The sequence below is a fragment of the Balaenoptera physalus genome (assembly GCF_965194825.1).
Source record: "Balaenoptera physalus genome assembly, chromosome: 11".
NCBI classification, from domain to species: Eukaryota; Metazoa; Chordata; class Mammalia; order Artiodactyla; family Balaenopteridae; genus Balaenoptera; species Balaenoptera physalus.
Genome location: NC_138896.1, coordinates 19,431,265 through 19,444,406, shown reverse-complemented (window position 1 = coordinate 19,444,406; position 13,142 = coordinate 19,431,265). Strand labels below are relative to the sequence as shown.

The window sequence follows — 13,142 nt, the reverse complement described above, 5'->3', positions numbered from 1 at the left end:
AAGGCACTTTCTTTTAAGACATTCTAATAAACTTTCAGTCAAGGGGAAATGGGATTAGTATTACTAAGTCTGCTTTGTCACTGAAGAAACTGAGGCATAGAAAAATCATCTGCTAAAGGTTATATCATGAGTCAGGGAGCAGATGAAAGATGACAATACTGTAAACAGGAGTATAGATTGAATCATATATTTGCATAATCAGAACCAACTCATACAAATATATATGTTCAGGTTTTCAATAAAGCATTGGAGAGGACTTTAACATGAAAAAAGGACAAAAATAGATATGATAGGAATAAAAACAATCCCTCATAGCAACAGTAAGAGTTATCTTCCTTAGATGCTAAAATCATTCTTTCTCAGGATTTAGCTTTGGTGCAGAGCAGGACCTTGTGACATATTGTAGTCATTCCCTGCACTGCTTGTTTCCAGCACACTAGGTTAAATGTTTCTGCTTTATAGGATGAGACTCAGTAGTCCAACTTGGTTAAACACAATATAGGTAAAATCATAAAAGAGATAGAAAATGTCATAAAACAAATGCTTTTGAGCCTGAGTGATAGATGGCTCTACTCTAAGTCAGAATGGATTTTTAGTGATGTTAGATACGTTCCAGAAGAGAAATCCCAACAAGTCTTATTCTCTCCTCCAGGCACACAAAGTACAAGAACACGGCCTGCGCTGTGATAACCACACAGAGCAGAGAATGGGCTCTAATGCTAGTTCTTGATCTGCAACTTACTGGTTTTGACATCTCAGGTAAGCTCAGTAACCTCTCTGGGCTGTGGTTGCATCATCCTTAAAATAAGATGGCTGGACCAGATAACCTCTAATTCCTTCTAGACATAGATTTTTCAAGAGTCTTTGGCCATGAATTTACAGAATGAGTCGATTATTTTTGTTCGATAAACTACTGGGTTTAGGGATTTCCCATCTCCTCCCATGCTCTCAGTGATTGATTGTCAGATTGCTTTATTATAGTGTGCATGAAGCTTTAGTTTAAAAGAGTATAGAAGCTACTAGTTAGGTTATTTACTTGGTATTCAGTAGACTGAATGGTTGTGTATTGTTTATTTGTTCAATAAGTTATTTCAGTATAGTGTATGTTGCCTAAAATAGTAGTCCCTGGGGGGTCTTAGAGGTTTCATACATCTTTCCAAACATATAATTTGTTGGAATTCACTGTTAGAGGAGAGGATCACTTGGTAGAACATGTATTTTAAAATATAACATTTTAGAGTAGAAATTTTGCACTTGCAAAATCTCAACAGAGAGTTACATTCCTCATAGGTAACTTTTTGTCCCAATATAGAAAATGTTACAGTTATTTGGAATCTACTTGGTTGATTGACACCTCCAGTATCATAAAGAGGATACATGAGGTCATTTCATAAAGTCACTTTAAAAGCTGGGCAATGAGTATACGATAAACTAGGGTTGAGAAGAAAGGGAAGGTATGTGCAAAGGCGTTTCAGCTCGCCTCAGCATTTATTTAATGAGTAAGGTTTCATGAGAATTGTGGTGTTTGTGTTTCAATAGGTGTAGTAGTGGCAGCAAAAACAGTGATGTTAAATCTGTGGCTGCTGTTAGTGACGGATCCTGAAGGGGCTCCTTTCTTGAGAGAAAGACTTAACATCCTAGCAAGTACATGCATAGGGGGAGGTGAGTGAAAATATTCTCCAGTATTGTATTTAAGTGAGCCCTTGTGAGTCTTCATTTTATAAACACTCTGGTGGAGCCTGTTGCGTCTTCACCGCCAGCATGGCCATCGTGGTGGAGCACAGGCGGCATTGGTGTCTGGTTACTTGGTCATCTGTGAAGGGGGAATTGTTTTCATTGTTCCTGAAGGGCCTTATGGGTGCTGAGAAGTGAGGATCCATCCATGGTTTTCTTCTTTCTCTTATTTGTTTATGGTATCTATCTCAGCCGCATGCACAGTTATACGGTAAATGGATATTCAAACCCCCAAACTCTTCTGAGAGGCTTTCTACAGTGAGCATAATAAATATCAGCCCTCTGTCACCCTCTATCCCCTTGTCTAGATTTGTTCCCCTTCATAGAACTTGTTATTACCTGATCCTCTGTTATGTGGTTTATTTGATGGTCTGATAGGCCTTGTACATGATAAAATGTAAACTTCACCAGGGCAGGGACATTTTCTGTCCTGTTTACCACTTTGAAATTTCCTGGCACAGAGTTCCAGATGGGTTGGTGTGGATGATGGCCTGAGTGGTGCTTGATTTTTCATTCCTCCCTTCCTTCAGTGTTTTTAAACCACTGGTTATATGCCAGATTACGTGAGACGGTGCTTACAAAGATGAGTGGGGCACACATTTTGCTCTCAGTTGACTCTTGGGTTAGAAGAAGAAACACTTCTGAGGCAGTAAGTGCAACAAAATGGGCACCAAAATGAGGTATTTGCAGCAGGAAGAAGTATAAATGCTGAGAATCCCTTGAATGATTACTCTATTCAGCAAACAAACCCATGTATGTGTTACCATGATCTATATGTGTACTACTACACTACAGTATCAGTTTGTTGGAAATTTGAATTTCAGTCTAATAGAAGCAGTTACTCTTTATTTTACTTGAAAAATGTTCATAGCCATGGAAATAGAAATAAGGCTTTATGCCTCATGAAACCTTAAGAATACCAGAGATTTTACAGTATTTGTCTTCATGGTCTCCTTGAGAGAAGAGAGGCAGAAAACTGAGGCACAAAAAGGATGAGTGTTTTCCCATGGCTGTATGTGTGAGTCAGTTGTGAAGCCAGGCACAGGCCCTGTTCTATTTATTCTCTTTGAAAGATCACTCAAGTTTTCATACTGCTTTTCTCTCCCATAAAATCATTCTGAGATAATGAGAGTGAAGTTCCCATTAGAGACACTTTTCCACAGGGCCAGTGCTGCAAGGTATAGGCGCATAGCTGATTTAGACCATTTATCCAACACTACACCAAAAGGTCAATTCGCTTAAAAGAATCAGTTAGACTCAAGAGTGGATGCAGGAAGGCATGAAAGCCTGCTAACAGCTTTTTCATATTTAAATCAGGCATTCTGGAATTATATAAGCATAACCTTAAAACTTGAAAATGTATTTCTACCAATGAACCATTTCAGAGATATTTTATTGTCCTGGAATAGTGGTAGAGATTGTTGCTCTGCACTGTGAGTTTTTATTTCCTCTAAGTCAGTGGCTATGCAGCCACTTTTATAATTTTTAAAAAAGGGGGTAATGATACGCAATTATCTTATTACTTTGCCCCTTTGAGATGTACTTTTAAGTAAGGTAAAATAAAGTCCAAAACCGCAATGAGAAGAGAAAAAGAACCCATATTCTCTTTAAACCTCTTCTTTATCGATGTGCAGACCAGAAGGTGCTTACGAATTTACACGTGACAAGGTTTGAGTCTTACCTTTGAAATTCTCCTCTTCCTCTTCTTGTTGTTTGCTCTTTGACCTCTCCTTTTAATGGCTCATTCTTCAGACCTATTTAAGAACAAAAATCTCTGCAGAATGTGATCCAGATAAAAGTCTAAACTTCATAAGTCATTTTTATAACTTGTGAAGAGTCATTTAGTATTGACAAAAACATTGACAAAGGACTTCCTGTTCAAGAGCAAAGATAGTTTTTTCTTTTTTACAAAAGTATAACATATGTTATAACTTTTTAATGGGCTCTCATGAGAGTTTATAGAGTCAATGAGACAATATAAATGAAAAGGGCTATGTAAACTATAACACATTATACAAATATATTCTCATTTTTGATATAATTCTATTCCATGTAGTCAATAATACCAACTAGACTGACCAATTTGTGTTTTACAAATTGTAAAGAAAAAGATAACTTGCTTCCCAGATACTCCAGACTTGATCTCTTTGGTGCCTGTCCCATTATAGTGTAAAATAATCTTATAGCCATTGTATTTTCTGATCCATTTACATGCATTTTAGACTTACTAAGGCTCTTTGGATGATTTACTCATTAGGTTGATTTTTACTCCTATATCCATTTTCTTCCTATCATGATCATTTTACTTTCCATCTGCCTAAGAAAAGCAGGTGCCCATGCAAGATTTAATTAAAAAGCCATTGCCAGCTATAGAGCTATTGGTTTCCTACATTACTGTAGTCATGTGAAATAAAATAACTGGGGCTATATTTTTCAAGAGGCATTAAGAATTCTTTCTGATGAACAGTTCCCCATCCATATGCAGGAGAATCTCAAAGACTTGAGGTGTGTAAGCCTAGTTGAGCCCTGAAAAACTGTTTTCAGTATTTTCCAGGTTCAGTCTGTATGTACCATGGCCAAGCCAACCTTCTTCAAGACTCATTTATTTGTCCTGAAATTTTATTTTGTGGGTGGTATGTGAGCAGATTTGGGCAAAGAAGCAAATTATATTAGGATTCTGGGTTTGGATAAGTAAAAGAAAACAAGTCTGTTTGTCTGTCTCTCATCTGTGCCTGTCTCTCTCATTAAATGTCCCTTCTTTTTATCTGTAGCCTTCCCCCTTTTCTGTGAGGGAATTGACTCCACATATGCCCTTCACCAAAGGTTGGCCTGGTCTGGAGCCAAAGGAGCTCTTCAAGGTGCTGAAAACATTTCTGCTACAGAGCCAGGAACCAATTAAGTAAACATAAGCTGTTCAACTCCAGCTCTGTTTTCTTTGAGGTCATCAGCTTTGGTAGGACCCCCACCCAAGCCCCCTTTCTAACAACACAAAGAAGTAGGTGCTGAGATCATATCAAAACCTCAAACGTCTTTAGATACGGCAGAGGAGTGGGGAAGGCAAGGAGGGGGTAAATTCAGCCTGGAAAAGAAATCAAATCAGCTTTGCAAACTCCAAATACATACATGTTTACTCTTATCTAATATTACAACTTTTCTTGTCTCACAGGGAAGAAACTCCTGAGTTTTCCCTGTATACCTCCCAAATTCTTACATAACACAAACCACAAACCGCCAAAGCATGGAGTTGGCTACTCCTAATTTGTACGTGTTCGTGGATTTTAATACGCGTGGGTTTTGTAGAGATTTGTGTCCATATAATAAACGTGAACGAGTTAGGGGTGTGGTGTGTGTGTGTGTGTGAGTGAGAGAGAGAGAGAGAAAATATGAATATTTGTGCGTGTGGAGAGAGGAAGGAAAGAAAAAGGAGGAGCGGGAGAAGGACACATCGAGCCTAGAAAACCTCACCCCTGGGCTCCGCAAGGCTTTACCTGCCCCCTGCGATCCCCTGACCCGTGGAGCAAATGCAGCCTGCTAGCCGCAGATCTCTCGCTGGGGTCCCATCGCCGCCACCGCCGCCGCCGCCGCCGCCACCGCCGCCGCCGCCGCTCCAGCCTAGCTGAGCTCAACCTGCGCGTGATTGACAGCTGGGCGTCCCGCGTGCCCGCGCATCCGAGGCCCGCGCAGCCGCCGCCGAAGGGGCCGGGTCGGCGCTGCGCGGACGTGAGGCGAGTGGGCGGGGCCCGGATTGGCCAGCCCCGCTTCCGGCGCCCCGAGTCTGGTTGTCCGCACAGGAGGGTGGCTGGCCTTCTGGGAGGCTGGTTACCTTTGCTCTGCGGAAGCTCCACGGGGACGGGCATCTTCTCCGCGTTCTGCCTTCTCCAGTTTTCTTCTCCTGCCCAGCACAATATCTGGCCGTAGCAGGCTCCATACACGTATTTTTTAGATGGATGGGGAAGGCAGACGGACCTGCTGTGTGTTTCTTCCACACCCCTCCCTCGCCCCAGCCCCCCATTTGTAAAGGCTTATCCGGACCCTGTTTTTTGTCCTTGACGAGACCCGAGGTGAGGAACTTTGGCTGGCAGAGCGGTGCCCAACTGAAAGAACCTTCTCACTTCTGTCAGCGTTGGGCACTTTCAGTGTCTCCCCTCGCCCCCGATCCCAAGGTCATTTAGCCTTACATGGGTGAGATGGAAGAATGATGGAGAAAATGAATTAAATGATGATATTCAAGAAAAACACACAAATGCACGAAGGCAAGAACATACTAGAAAATTACCTGTGAACACCTCAGAAAAATGTGTGTAGGTGTGGGCAGGTTAGCATATAAATACAACGACCCCTGCTTCAGGAGACTTTCTGCAGACCCCTGGTAAGTGGCATAATGCTGAAAATGATGACTAAAATAGTTAATATTTGCACAGCCATTCTACACATAATAACATCCAATATTTACATGGTGTTTACTATGTCCCAGGCGTTGCTTTCAGTATCGTACATATATATATTCATTATATGCATATTAAATCATTAACCTCTCACATCAGCTCTATGTGTGGGGGTTATTCTTTATTATTCCAATTTTACAAATGAGGGGGCTGAGGCATAGAGAGAAGTGACCTGCCCCCATGGTGATACAGGCTCACAATTGCTCGTCACGGGTCACACAGCTGCTAAATGGTGGAGGGGCACTGGAATCTACAAGGTTATCTCCTGGAGAGGATTTAGGGTATAGGTGATATTTTGCTTAAAAAAACTAAGAAACAACTCTGTTTTTATTAAACAGTGGCTATATCAAAGCAAATGTCGAGCAGATGCTTCGAGGAGAACCAAAAGATGGCTGTGTCTTCCATGTTCTTTTGGTTCGCAACTCATGTCCCAGTTTCAACACCACTTAAGCCTGTAGGTGCCACTTCTTTCTCCCTTCCCAGTCTTCATGAAAGTGCATCTTTCAGGAGTTTTGACTTGTGGCTTGTTAACTTGCTTTTTTCCATATTCAGTGTGTGGATCTGGTGAAGATTTATTTATTCTTAGATTGTGACGTGGTTACTGTGTTTTCCTATCCTTGAAAGTCCAAAAGAATCAGCACATGTGGAAAAATTCAGGGGCTCAGAGTTGTACATCTCTCAGAGGTTAGTCTTTGGGAAGGGCGTGGCTGACTTCTTGTTGGTTTCTGCTAAGTGTGATGGTCTCTTTTGACAATGCACGAAGAATCTATCATCCATTAATCCAGAGAGTTAGTCTAAATAGGGCTTGGAATCAGACAGACCTGGGTTTAATCCTGGCTTCTATAACCTCCTGCTGTTTAACCAGGTCAAGTTGCTTCACCACTGTAGACCCCATTTTCTCCATCTAAAAAATGGTTATAGTAATACCTACTTCATATGGTAGTTATGAGAATTAAATAAAATTATATTTATAAAGCATTTATCACAATGCTTGGTTCTTAGAAATTACTCAATAAATGATAGCCATGGTGGTGATGATGATGACGTGATGATGATGATGTTGATGATTTAGTTAAACCTTTTGGGAGCCTATGAATATTTTCAGCTTGGAGTCTCAAGCCTTCTAAGTTTCCTAGGCACTATCCACTTGCTTCATCTCCTTTTACCAGATCTGTTTCCAACCTGTGCCATCTCTGGCCTTTCTGGAAGTTTCTGATGAAGTAACACAGGGATGGACATACCTATCCAGGAACCTGGGGGCAATACGGGTCTTCCAGATTCACTAGTGCATCTGCCTTTGGTTTTCTTTCTATCTGAAGTAACATGAATTAGTGAGATAAAGTAAGATATCAGTTAAACACCCCAAGATGCCCTTAAAATGTGAGTTATCACCATTATCTTGCATTTTACAAACCATAGTTTTTATTAATGAGTTTTGCAAACATTAGGGAACAGAGAAGATCACTTTGAAGCAGTTAAGTTTTCACTTCAAACACACTGCACATTTTGCCTGAGTTATATTACATAGAAATATTTACCAGCGAATGTCTTATTAATTCATTATTCAACACACATTTATTTAGTGTCTGCCATTTAGAGCACAAAGGGTGAGATACAAGCAGAAGCATTTTGGAAAGTCACAGAGAAGAGAGAGGTCAGGAGAGACTGCCAATTCCTGAGTTGTTTTCCAGAGGGGTGCTGTTCCCCTTCCAAGTTCATTTCTCATCGCACTGAACATATTCGGTGTTTTTCAAACACAGCTTGTACTTTCTTCCTTCCATTTATTTCAGTGGTTCTCTATGGTTCTTCCCTCATATCTGTGTCTCCAAGTGCTGGCCATTTGGTCCTAGCATGGCGAGTATCTTTTCCATAAAGCCTTCTTTGATAGGCTTGAATATGATTCATTGTTCTTTTTTTTTTTTTTTATGGCTGTGTTGGGTCTTCGTTTCTGTGCGAGGGCTTTCTCTAGTTGTGGCAAGTGGGGGCCACTCTTCATCGCGGTGCGTGGGCCTCTCACTATCGCGGCCTCTCTTGTTGCGGAGCACAGGCTCCAGACGCGCAGGCTCAGCAATTGTGGCTCACGGGCCTAGTCGCTCCACGGCATGTGGGATCTTCCCAGACCAGGACTTGAACCTGTGTCCCCTGCATTGGCAGGCAGATTCTCAACCACTGCGCCACCAGGGAAGCCCTGATTCATTGTTCTTTATTTTGAATATATGTATGTACATATACATATATATAAACATATCTATCCTTACCTGTCTTGTACTGCCACTTTTATTTTTGCCTTGTATTGGCATTATTTATATATCTATTTACTCTCCCTTGTTAGGCTTGTAAACATCATGAAGGAAGGATTTACCTACAATTCACTGTGTAATCTATACAATGACTAGTACATCACTTTGTAAAAATTAAGCGCTCATTTATGGTAAATGAATAAATTAGTAAATGAATGATGGCATCTGGAGAGACAGGTGGATAAGTTTTGGATAAAAGGAAGAGAGAAGAGAGTATTATGACAGGCTTAGGGAATAAAAAAGCGCAAGATTCAGCTTGCAGGCTCAGTTCTCAGATTTGTTCCTCGAATTTAGGGTCCCTAAGAGGAGGATGGAGAAGGGACTCCATGTTATTCATTTACTCACTGTTGAGAGGCAGAGCCTTCAGCCACTGGACACTTTGGTGGTGGCCTCGATTGCTCCAGGGATTACTGCAGCCTGGTCAGCCTCTGCCTGCCTGGCTGTGAGCTTGCCATGCCAAGGCCACAGTGTTCTGTACCAGGCAGTAGCTTGTGATTAGTATGCTCTCTGTGTTCCTGGACAGAACAGATGTCTGTCTGCTTTTTTCTGCTTCATGATGGTGGCAGGTTCCCAATGATCAAGATCCAATTTCACATTTTCTGAAATCCTGGGCTGAGAAATTCTGTTTGGTCAGTTCTGAGGCCCAGCCTCCCTCTTTGCAGGAAATCTTCGCTTTGCAGATTAGTGTGGTCAGAGGGTGCAGTGGGCAGGAGCGACAGCGGCACTTAGCCTTGATGGGGTGGAGCAGGTGACTGGAGGGAGTACTTTTTTCTCTTTCAGGTATTGCACTGTTAGCATACAGTCACACTGTGGAGATACTGTGGATTTGGTTCCAGCCTACCACAACAAAGCGAATATTGCAATGATGGGAATCCTATGAATTCTTCGGTTTCTCAGTGCATATAAAAGTTACTGTAATTTATTAAGTACATTATACTGTAATGTATTAAGTGTGCAATATCATTATATCTAAAAAATGTACATACCTTAATTTAAAAATGCTTTATTGCTGAAAAATTCTAACCATCATTTGAGCCTTCAGCAAGTTATAAGCTTTTTGTAATGGTAACATCAAAGATCACTGATAACAAATCACCATAACACATATAATGATAATGAAAAAGTTTGAAATATTGCAAGAATTACCAAAATGTGACACAGAGACACCAAGTGAGCAAATGTTGTTGGAAAATGGTGCTGATAGACTTGCTTGATGCAGGGTGGCCACAGACCTTCAGTTTGTAAAAAATGTAATGTCTGTGAAGAGCAATAAAGCAAAGTACAACAAAATGAGAGGTATACCTATATACAAACACAACTAACTTTTGTGTGTTAATTTTGTCTCCTAAAACTTTACTGAATTTACTGATTAGTTCTAACTTTATTTTTTTTTTGATGGACTATTTAGGACTTTATATAAGATCATATCTTTCAGAAACAAAGACAACTTTACTTCTTCCTTTCTAATTTGGATACCCTTTCTCCCTCCCTCCCTCCCTTCCTCCCTTCCTCCCTTCCTTCCTTCCTTCCCCGATTATTTTGGCTAAGACTTCCAGTACTACGTAGATTAGAAGTGGTGAGTGGGCACCCTTGTCTTATTCCTGATATCAGAGGAAAAGCTTTCAACCTTTCACCATTGAGTATGATGTTAGCTTTGGGCTTGTCATGTATGGCCTTTATCATGCTGAGGTACATTCCTTCTGTACCTAATTTGTTGAAATTTTTATCATGAAATGATGTTGAATTTTGTCAAAAGCTTTTTCTACATCTATTGAGATGATCATATGATTTTTGTCTTTTATTCTATTGATGTTGTACATCACATTTATTGATTTGCATTTGTTGAACCATTCTTGAGTCCCAGTGCTAACAATCCCACTTGATCAATTTGTATGATCCTTTTAATGTGCTGTTGAATTTAGTTTGGTAATATTTTATTGAGAAGTTTTGCATCTCTATGCATCAGAGATATTGGTCTGTAATTTTTTTCTTGTGCTTTGGAATCAGGGTAACGCTGGCCTCATAGAATGAGTTTGGGAGTGTTCTCTTCAATTTTTTGAACTGTTTGAGAAGGACTGGTGTTAATTCTTTAAAAGTTTGGTAGAATTCACCAGTGAAACCATCTGGTCATGGACTTTTCTTTGTTGGGAAGTTTTTGAACACTAATTCAATCTTACTCATGTTGGTCTGTTCAGGTTTTCTATTTCTTCATGATTCAGTCTTGGTAAGTTTTATGTTTCTAGGAATTTATCCTTTTATTCTGGGTTGTGCAATTTGTTGGCTTATAATTGTTCACAGTAGTCTCTTAAGATCCTTTGTATTTCTGCTGTATTAGTTGTAATGTCTCCTCTAACTTTTGATCTTACTTATTTGAGTCTTCTCTTTTTTTTTCTTGATTATTCTAGGTAAAGCTTTGTCAATTTTGTTTATCTTTTCAAAAACCAGCTCTTAGTTTTGTTGATCTTTTCTGTTTTTTTTGTTGTTGTTGTTTCTATTTTATTTATTCTGCCATGATCTTTATTTCCTTCCTTCTGCTAACTTCGGTCTTATTTTGTCATTCTTTTTCTATTCTTTGAGATAATTAAGTTGTTTATATGAGATCTTTCTTTTTTCTTAATGTAAGCATTTATCACTATAACCTTCTTTTTTAGAACTGCTTTTGCTGCATTCCACAGTTTTTGTTATGTTGTGTTTCCATTTTTGTTTCAAGGTATTTTTTGATTTTCCTTTTTGTTTTCTTCTTTGACTCATATCTTCAGAAGTGTGATACTTAATTTCCATATATTTGTACATTTTCAAGCTTTTCTCTTGATTTCTAGTTTCATTTATTATTATTATTAATAATTTAATAATAATATTAAATTATTGATTTCTAGTTTTATACCATTTCAGTCAGAAAACATACTTGGTATGATTTCAGTCTTCCTAAATTTCCAAGACTCTTTTTGTGGTCTAACATATGATCTATCCTGGAGAATGTTCCATGTGTGCTTGAAAAGAATGTGTAGTCTGCTGTTGTTGGGTAGAATGTTCTGTACATGTCTGTTAGGTTTATCTGGTCTAAAGTATAGTTTAAGTCTATTGTTTCCTTATTGCTTTTGCTCTGGATGATCTATCCGTTGATGAAAGTGGGGTATTGAAGTCCCCTACTATTATTGTATTGTTGTTTGTACTCCTTTCAGATCTGTTACCATTTGCTTAAAATATTTAGGTGCTCTGATGTTGGGTGCAGGTATACTTAAGATTGTTGTATCTTTTTTATGAATTGATCCCTTGTGAACGTATAATGACCTTCTTTGTCTCTTGTTACAGTTCTTGACTTAACAGCTATTTAGTCTAATAAAAGTATAGCTACTCCTGCTTTCTTTTGGTTTCCACTTGTATGGAATATCTTTTACCATCCCTTCACTTTGAGCCTATGTGTGTCCTTAAAGCTGAAGTGAGTCTCTTGTAGGCATCATAGAGTTGGATCTTGTTTTTGAATGCATCCAGCCACTTGCTGTCTTTCGAGAGACAGTTTAATCTGTTTACATTTAGAGTAGTTATTGGAAAGTAAGGACTAACTAACACCATCTTGTTATTTTCTGGCTGTTTTGTATTCCCTCATTCAGTTCTTTTTTTTTTTTTTTTTTTAAACATCTTTATTGAAGTATAATTGCTTTACAATGGTGTGTTAGTTTCTGCTTTATAACAAAGTGAATCAGTTATACATATACATATGTTCCCATATCTCTTCCCTCTTGCATCTCCCTCCCTCCCACCCTCCCTATCCCACCCCTCTTGGTGGTCACAAAGCACTGAGCTGATCTCCCTGTGCTAGGCGGCTGCTTCCCACTAGCTATCTATTTTACATTTGGTAGTGTATATATGTCCATGACATTCTCTCACCCTGTCACGTCTCACCCCTCCCCCTCTCCATATCCTCATATCCTCAAGTCCATTCTCTAGTAGGTCTGTGTCTTTATTCCTGTCCTGCCACTAGGTTCTTCATGACCTTTTTTTTTTTTTCCTTAGATTCCATATATATGTGTTAGCATGCTGTATTTGTTTTTCTCTTTCTGACTTACTTCACTCTGTATGACAGACTCTAACTCCATCCACCTCATTACAAATACCTCCATTTCATTTCTTTTTCCTCATTCACTTCTTGCTTTCATGCTGCATTCCTTTGTGAATTGATAATTTTCTAGAGTGGTATGCTTTGATTCCCTTCTCTTTATTTTTGTGAATCTACTATACGTTTTTGCTTTGTGGTTGTCATGAGGCTTACATAAAACATTTTATAGATATAATAGTCTATTACGTGCTGATAACTTAATTCTGATTGCACACGAACTCTATCCTTTGCCTCCTCTCCTTGTATGTCCTATTTCCCCTCCTATTTCATGTCACAATTTACCTCTTTTTTTGCATTGTGTATTCATTAACAACTTAGTATAGCTATAGTTATTTGTAACACTTTTGTCTGTTAACCTTTGTACTGGAGTTAAGTGGTTAACACTCCACCATACTACATTATTACAGTTTTCTGACTATATACTTACCTTTACCAGTGTGGTTTATATTTTCATGTTATCAATTAGTGCCCTTCCATTTCAGCTTGAAGAGCTCCTTCAGCATTTCTTGTAAAGTAGGTCTGCGGGTGACAAATTTTCCCAGGTTT

The 13,142-nt window shown here is 39.3% G+C and overlaps 1 protein-coding gene across 1 annotated transcript in view; it reads right to left on the bottom strand.

Moving 5' to 3' along the window:
* NRSN1 (neurensin 1) overlaps window positions 1-5,354 on the bottom strand; it is a 33,405-nt gene extending 28,051 nt beyond the window's left edge. The window contains exons 1-2 of the mRNA XM_082415291.1: window positions 5,223-5,354; window positions 3,416-3,488 (exon numbers count right to left, since the gene is read on the bottom strand). The gene's annotated coding sequence lies outside the window, so the exon portion shown is untranslated. The remainder of the gene's footprint in view (window positions 1-3,415; window positions 3,489-5,222) is intronic.
* Between the last annotated feature and the right edge of the window lie 7,788 nt (window positions 5,355-13,142).